At 37.2% G+C, this 8,667-nt stretch overlaps 1 pseudogene; it reads left to right on the forward strand.

Moving 5' to 3' along the window:
- The first annotated feature begins 3,467 nt into the window (after positions 1-3,467).
- On the forward strand, positions 3,468-3,568 carry LOC112066292 (uncharacterized; annotated as a pseudogene).
- The last annotated feature ends 5,099 nt before the right edge of the window (positions 3,569-8,667 follow it).

Raw genomic sequence — 8,667 nt, forward strand, 5'->3', positions numbered from 1 at the left:
CTTGGGTTACTGAGGGAAGATAGCATTCGAGGTGGAAAGACAGGGTTAGGCCAGATAGTAGAATCTGTCCACCCTGGATGGCTGGGTCACAGTGCGGTGGCTGGAGCTGCACCTACAGGGGGGTCTGTGAGGCAGGATATGGAAAAGGAGGACAGACCTGGTGGAGCCTGTGAGGTAGGGTTGGGGCAATTTCCGGAGCAGAGAAAACAGAGAAGCCTTCTCTACCTGCCCAGGCACCAATGGAAAAGAACTTGGGTTAAGGTCTGGGTAGTGGAAACCTAAAAGGATAAATGCTGGCTGGTTTGAAGGGAGAATTGGAAGGATTTGGAACATTTACATCCCTTGTATTCAGACACTCATGGCAAACTGTATAAGCTAGTTCCGTGTTTAGTGATATTGAATGCAGATGTGTAAAATTGGAGGTTCTTCCCCTCCATCACCACTGTTATCTCCACTCTTTTATCTTAAGTGCAAAAATATTAATCACTTGGTAGGTAAACAGAATTTGTCAGCTTATTTTTTCACCCCTGACAAAACATTTTAGTACCAAAGCAAATCAAAAGTACACGTTAGGAAAGTTCACTTTTGAAAATTCTGTATTTGATATTGCTCATCTGTAGCACTTAAAACCAATCCTATTTAGACTCAGTATTTCAGTATTTATATTCTAGACCTGAACTGTCTAGTCCAACAGAGAAGCCACTATTGATTATATGAAATGTGCCCAGTCCAAACTGAAATGCGCTGAAAGTGTAAATTATATGCCAGATTTCAGAGACACTTATATCAAAGAATGTAAAGTATCTCTTAAATAATTTTTATATTGATTACTAATTGAAATGATAATGTTTTGGATATATTGGATTAAATAAAATATATCATTAAAATTCATTTTACCTATTTCTTTTTACTTTTTAAACATTACTATTAAAAAATGTAAAATTATATGTGGGTTCACTTTGTGGATCGCATTACATTTCAGTTGGACGGTGCTATTTTTTTTCATATACTTTTTTTTTTTTTTGGCCATGGCACAGCATGAGGGATATTAGTTCCCCAACCAGGGATAGAACCCACACACCCTACATTGGAAGAGTGGAGTCTTAACCACTGGACCACCAGGGAAGTCCCAAGGACAGTGCTATTTTAAAGCTTCACTTTGCCTAGAAATATTGTTATGAAGTGGCCCATACTGCAGTTAAGGGCATTAACAAGTGGAATGATTTTACATGCCTAATGACATGAAAAATTGTTCCATACATTTCTATTTTCTTCCAGGTTGAATCTGTGATTTAGTGATAAATCATACAAATATCATGAAGCACATGCTATATTATCTGCTTTCAGGCACAGCCCTTTATGTGATTATAATTTCTTTTCCCATAACGGAGGGAATACAAAAGAGATTTACAATAAAAATTTACATTCATTAAAAAATTTTAGCAATAAGTATTTTAGATTATCATTAAAGCATGATAAATAATGTGCCTGCATCATTTTAGCATCAATTTACAAAATCTATATGCAGTCAGCAGTAGGCCCTTACTGAACAGGTGTTGTGTTTTGTTGCGGTTGTTATTGTTTAATTTGGTCTCTCAAATGTCTTTTTTAAAAAATAGATCTTTATTGGAGTATAATTGCTTCACAATACTGTGTTAGTTTCTGTTGCACAACAAAGCGAATCAGCCATATGCATACACATGTCCCCATATCCCCTCCCTCCTGAGCCTCCCTCCCACCCTCCCTATCCCACCCCTCTAGGTCATCGCAAAGCACTGAGCCAAGCCAATCTCCCTGTGCTATTTGGCTGCTTCCCACCAGCCAACTATTTTACATTCCGTAGTGTATATATGTTGATGCTACTCTCACTTCACCCCAGCTTCACCCTCCCACCCCGTGTCCTCAAGTCCATTTTCTATGTCTACCTCTTTATTCCTGCCGTGCAACTAGGTTCATCAGTACCATTTTCTTTTTTTTAAGATTCCATATATATTCGTTAGCATACAGTATTTGTTTTTCTCTTTCTGACTTACTTCACTCTGTATGACAGACTGTACAGCAGTCCCATTGCTGCTGCTGTATATTTTCTTTTTCTTCATGGCATTGACTTTTTGAAGATTTTAGGTCAATTGCCTTGTAAAATATCCTACATGGTGTCCTTTCACTTGTCCCACTATCCCCTGAATTCCTAGAAAATGGGGATCAGGTCTAGAGAAGCTTGATTACATTCAGGCAAACGATTTTAGTAAGAATACTTAATAGTTGATGCTGTGTACTTAATATTACCTCATTTTAGGAAGCACAAATATCAAGCTTTTCTACAATTTGTCATGTTGAATTTGATCACTTGTTTAAAGTTGTGATCGCCAGACTTCTCCATTGCAAAGGTATGTGTTTCCATTTGCAATTAATATGTAATCTGGGGATGATACCATGTGGATGTATGGTTTCCTGATAATTGTTCACTTAATGGCTGCAGCATATATTACTAATCCTTGCTTGAACCAATTATTTCATTAAGAGTTGCAAAAAATGATGATTTTTAAATTCTATCATTCCTTGCCCTCTTCCATAAAGAATCACTTTTCTTTCTCTCTCTCTCTCTCCTTTTTATTACCATGAATTCATAGATTGTTATTTATGCATCATATTACAATTACAGTCATTGTTCTTTTTGATGCTCAAATTGTCCCAAATTTGGCCATTGTCCTTTAGACATGTCCCATCATTATTTGAGCACTTCCTTGCTTTTTGGCACAGTGAAATGTCCCAGGCTTACCTTCTACTTTCTCTGCCCCAGATTGGGGCTGCTTTAGTGAAGAAAGATATTTAGAAGCCAAGATCTGAACATTAGGCATACTCAGGGCTTCTAGGGTCTCTCAACGAACAGTTTTTCAAATTGAGATGTAATTACTATATGACAAAATTCACTCTTTAAAAGTGAACAATTGGGGCTTCCCTGGTGGCGCAGTGGTTGAGAGTCCGCCTGCCGATGCAGGGGACACGGATTTGTGCACCGGTCTGGGAAGATCCCACATGCCGTGGAGCGGCTAGGCCCGTGAGCCATGGCCGCTGAGCCTGCGCGTCCGGAGCGTGTGCTCCGCAACGGGAGAGGCCACAACAGAGAGAGGCCCGTGTACCGCAAAAAAAAAAAAAAAAAAAAAAAGTGAACAATTGGGGACTTACCCGGTAGAACAGTGGTTAAGACTCTGTGCTCCCAATGCAGGGGGCCCAGGTTCAATCCCTGGTCAGGGAACTAGATCCCACATGCATGCCACAGCTGAGAGTTCGCATGCCACAACTAAGGAGCCTAGGTGCCACAACTAAGGAGCCGGTGAGCTACAACTAAGGAGCCCACCTGCAGCAACTAAGATCCAGTACAACCAATTTTTTTAAATTAATTAATTAATAAAAAAGAGAGCTAATGCCTTAAAACAACCAATTGAAAATGCAAATCAAAACCACAAGTGCTTGCTTCAGCAGCACATATACTAAAATTGAGATGATAACAGAGTTTAGACCTCTGCACAAGGATGACATGCAAATTTGTGACGCGTAAAAAAAAAACCCACAGTAAGATACCATTTCACGTCCAATAAGATGACTATCATTAAAAAAAAATTTTCTTTAAACAGAAAATAACAAATGTTGGCAAGAATATGGAGAAACTGGAACCCATGTGCATTGCTGGTGGGAAGATAAAATAGTACAGCAATTATGGAAAACAGTATGGTGGTTCCTCAAAAAAATGAAAAACAGAGTTTCTCTATGACCCAGCAATTCCAATCCCAGGGATAAACCCAAAAGTACTGAAAGCAAGGTTTTAAAAAGATATTTGAACATCTATGTGCATAACAGCATTATTCACAACAGCCAAAAGGTTGAAGCAACCTGAATATATACAACCAGTGTATATATTCACATATATACTGAATATTATCTTCCTTTTAAAAGAAAGGAAATTCTTACACATGCTCCAGCCTGGACGAACCTTGAGGACATTATCTCAGTGAAATAAGCTGCTCGCAAAAAGAAAAATACAGTATGATCCACTTACATGAGGTACCCAAAGAAGTCAAAATCATAGAGACAGAAAGTAGAATGGTGGTTGCCAAAGGCTGGAGAGAGGAGGGGATGAGGAGTTATTGTTTAATAGGCTATGGAGTTTTAGTTTGTAATATTAAAAGAGTTCTGGAGATGTATAGTGGTGATGGTTGCACAACAATGTAAATGTACTGAATTTCACTGAAATTTTTAAATTGTTAAAATGATAAATTTTATGTTATGTATATTTTACCACAATTTTTAAAGTGTACAAGCTGATGATTTTTAGTGTATTCACAATCATCACCACTATCTAATTTTAGAACATTTTTATCACCCCCCCCCAAGAAACCTGGTAGTAGCAATTACTATTAATAATCACTCCCCAGTCCCCATTTTCCCTAGACCCTAATTGACTTTCTATTTCTATATACTTACCTATTCTGGACATTTCATATAAATGAAATCATAAAGTATGTGGCCTTTGTGTCTTTCACTTAGCATACTATTTTCAAGATTCATCCATGTTGTAGTATGTATCAGTAATTCATTTCTTTTCATGGCCAGATAATATTCCATTGTGTGGATATATCACATTTGCTTATTCATTCATTAGTTGGTGGATATTTGGATTGTTTCCATGTTTTGGCTATTAATGCTTAAAATGGACAACCTAGAAGAAATGGATAAATTCCTAGAAATGTACAGTCTCCTAAGACTGAACCAGGAAGAAATGGAAAATGTGAACAGTCCAATTACCAGTACTGAAATTGAATCAGTAAAAAACAAACAAAATAAAACAAACAAACAAAAACAAAACAAACAAAAATCCCCAACAAACAAAACTCCAGGATCAGATGGCTTTACAGATGAATTCTACCAAACATTTAGAAAAGAGTTAATACCTATCCTTCTGAAACTATTCCAAAAAGTTGCAGAGGAAGGAATGCTTCTGAGCTCATTCTATGAATCCACCATCACCAGACAAAACCAGACAAAGATATCACAAAAAAAAGAAAATTACAGGCCAATATCACTGATGAACATAGATGCAAAAATCCTCAACAAAATACCAGCAAACACAATCCAATAATACATTAAAATGATCATACACCATGATCAAGTGGGATTTATCCTAGGGATGGAAGGAGTTTCTAATATCTGCAAATCAATCAATGTGATACACCACATTAACAAACTGAATAATAAAAACCATATGATCATTTCAATAGATGAGGAAAAAGCTTTTAATAAAATTCAACATCCGAGATAAAAACTCTCCAGAAATTGGGCACAGAGGGATCCTACCTCAACATAATAAAGGCCATATATGACAAACCCACAGCAAACATCATTATTCTCAATGGTGAAAAGCTCAAAGCATTTCCTCTAAGATCAGGAACAAGACAAGGATGTCCACTCTCACCACTATTATTCAACATAGTTTTGGAAGTCCTAGCCATGGCAATCAGAGAAGAAAAAGAAATAAAAGGAATCCAAATTGGAAAAGAAGAAGTAAAATTGTCATTGTTTGCAGATGACATGATACTATACATAGAAAATCCTAAAGATGCCACCAGAAAACTACTAGAGCTAATCAATGAATTTGGTAAAGTTGCTGGACACAAAATTAATACACAGAAATCTCTTGCATTCCTATACCCTAACAACAACAAACTATCAGAAAGAGAAATTAAGGAAACAATCCCATTTACAATCACATCGAAAAGAATAAAATATCTAGGAACAAACCTGCCTAAGGAAGCAAAGACCTGTACTTGGAAAACTATAAGTCGCTGATGAAAGAAATTGAATATGACACAAACACATGGAAAGATATACCATGTTCATAGATTGGAAGATATAATATTAAAATGACCATATTACCCAAGGCAATCTAGAAATTCAGTGTAATCCCTATCAAAATACTAAGGGCATTTTTCACAGAGCTAGAACAAATAATTTTAAAATTTGTACAAAAACAAAAAAGACCCTGAGTAGCCAAAACAATTTTTAGAAAAACAGAGCTGGAGGTATCATGCTCCTTGACTTTAGACAATACCACAAAGTTACAGTAATCAAAACACTATGGTACTAGCACAAAAACAGACACGTAAATCAATGGAACAGAATAGAGAGCCCAGAAATAAACCCATGCACTTATCATCAATTAATCTACAACAAAGGAGGCAAGAATAGACAATGGAAAAAAGACAGTCTCTTCAATAAGTGGTGCCTGGAAAACTGTACAGCTACATGGAAAAGAATGAAATTAAAACATGCTCTAACACCATATACAAAAATAAATTCAAAATGTAAGACTGGAAACCATAAAACTCCTAAAGGAAAACATGGGTGGAACACTCTTTGACATAAATTGTAGCAATATATGTATTTTTGATCTGTCTCCTAAAGTAAGGGAAATAAAAGCAAAAATTTAAAAAATGGGACCTAATTAAACTTAAAAGCTTTTGCACAGCAAAGGAAACCATCAACAAAATTAAAAGACACCCTACTGAATAGGAGAAAATATTTGCAGATAATAGGACCAATAAGGGGTTAATATCCAAAATATATAAATAGCTCATACTACTCACCATGAAAAAAAACAAAAAACCCAGATTAAAAAAGGGCAGAAGATCTGAAGAGATATTTTTCCAAATAAGACATATAGATAACCAACAAGTACATGAAAAGGTGCTCAACATCACTAATAATCAGGGAAATACAAATGAAAACCATAATGAGATATCACCTCACATATGTTAGAATGGCTATCATCAAAAAGAACACAAATAACAAATGTTGGGAGGATGTGGAGAAAAATGAACACTCATACACTGTTGGTGTAAATTGATGCAGCCACTGTGGGGAAACAGTATGGAGGTTTCTCAAAAAACTAAAAATAGAACTACCCTACCATATGACCCAGCAATTCCACTCCTGGGTATATAACCACAAAAAACACAAACACTAATTCAAAAAGATACATGCACCCCAATGTTCATAGCATTATTTACAATTGCCAAGATATGGAAACAACATAAATGTCCATCAGCAGATGAATGGATAAAGAAGATATGGTATATATATAATGGAATACTACTAAGCCATAAAAAAGAATTAAATTTTGCCATTTGCAACAACATGGATGGACTTGGAGGGTATTATGCTAAGTGAAATAAGTCAGATACAGAAAGACAAATACCATATGAAATCACTCATATGTGGAATCTAAAAAATAAAGCAAACCAGTGAATATAACAAAAAAGAAACAGACTCACAGATATAGAGAATAAACTAATGGTTACCAATGGAGAGAGGGAATCAGGAAGGGGCAAGATGGGGGTAGGGGATTAAGAGGTACAAACTACTATGTATAAAATTAAAAAGCTAGGGAATTCCTTGGCGGTCCAGTGGTTAGGACTCCACACTTTCACTGCTGAGGGCCCAGGTTGATCCCTGGTGGGGGAACTAGGATCCCATAAGCCATGCAGCATGGCCAAATCAAGAAACCAATCAATCAATAAATAAATAAGGTACAAGGATATATTGTACAACACAGGGAATATAGCCAATATTTTGTAATAACTATAAATGGAGTATAACCTTTAAAAATTGTGAATCACATTGTACACCTGAAACTTATGTATTAATAAGATTGTACATCAACTATACCTCAATAAAAAATTTTAAAAAGGAATAACGCTGCTATGAACATCAGTGTACAAGGTTTTGTGTGAACATATATTTACATTTTTATTCAGAATATTCCTGGGAGTGGAACTGGAAACTCTATTGTTTAACTTTTCGAGGAACTGCCAGACTGTTTCCCACAGTGGCTGCACCATTTTACATTCCTACCAATGTGAAGGTTTCAGGTGAACAGTTTTTTTTTTTGTTTTTGTTTTTGTCTTTTTTGTGGTACGCAGGCCTCTCACTGCCGTGGCCTCTCCCGTAGCGGAGCACAGGCTCCGGCCGTGCAGGTTCAGCGGCCATGGCTCACGGGCCCAGCGGCATGTGGGATCTTCCCGGACCGGAGCACGAACCCGTGTCCCCTGCATCGGCAGGCGGACTCTCAACCACTGCGCCACCAGGGAAGCCCAAGTGAACAGTTTTTGAATCTTGTCATTTTCTAAACTCTCTAAAAAGGTTGTATAATTTGGTTTAAATTATATAGTTTATGTTTTGTTTTGTTTTGCAAATTTGTAATAAAATAAGCTGGGAATGCCACACATTATTTCAATAATAAAAAATATAATACTACCTCTGATAGCTATAAGCTAGTTTATTTTTCTATTCAACCCTAACACCTGTCGCCTTCTGACTACTTCCCTGACCGACAGGAAAACATGCGGATGATTCTGATAGACCTGGCACGTGGCGCTGGCGAGACTGTTTTAGCATTCAGCATCACTCCCATCCGTCCTCCGCAATGCAGAGCAGCAGGGAACTACATTTCCCAGAAGACACCCCCTTTCTCCACCTCCCACCCCTGCTTCCAGGCAGGAGTTTGCATGAAAGGAATTTGGGGGAAATTTGGAATGCAAAAAGGAGAGGGAATCTATTATTCTGCAGAGGTGGCGACAGCCAGATGCTGCACAGATGTGAGTGAGGAGGCTT

This window comes from Physeter macrocephalus, chromosome 11, assembly GCF_002837175.3.
Source record: "Physeter macrocephalus isolate SW-GA chromosome 11, ASM283717v5, whole genome shotgun sequence".
Taxonomy (NCBI): domain Eukaryota; kingdom Metazoa; phylum Chordata; class Mammalia; order Artiodactyla; family Physeteridae; genus Physeter; species Physeter macrocephalus.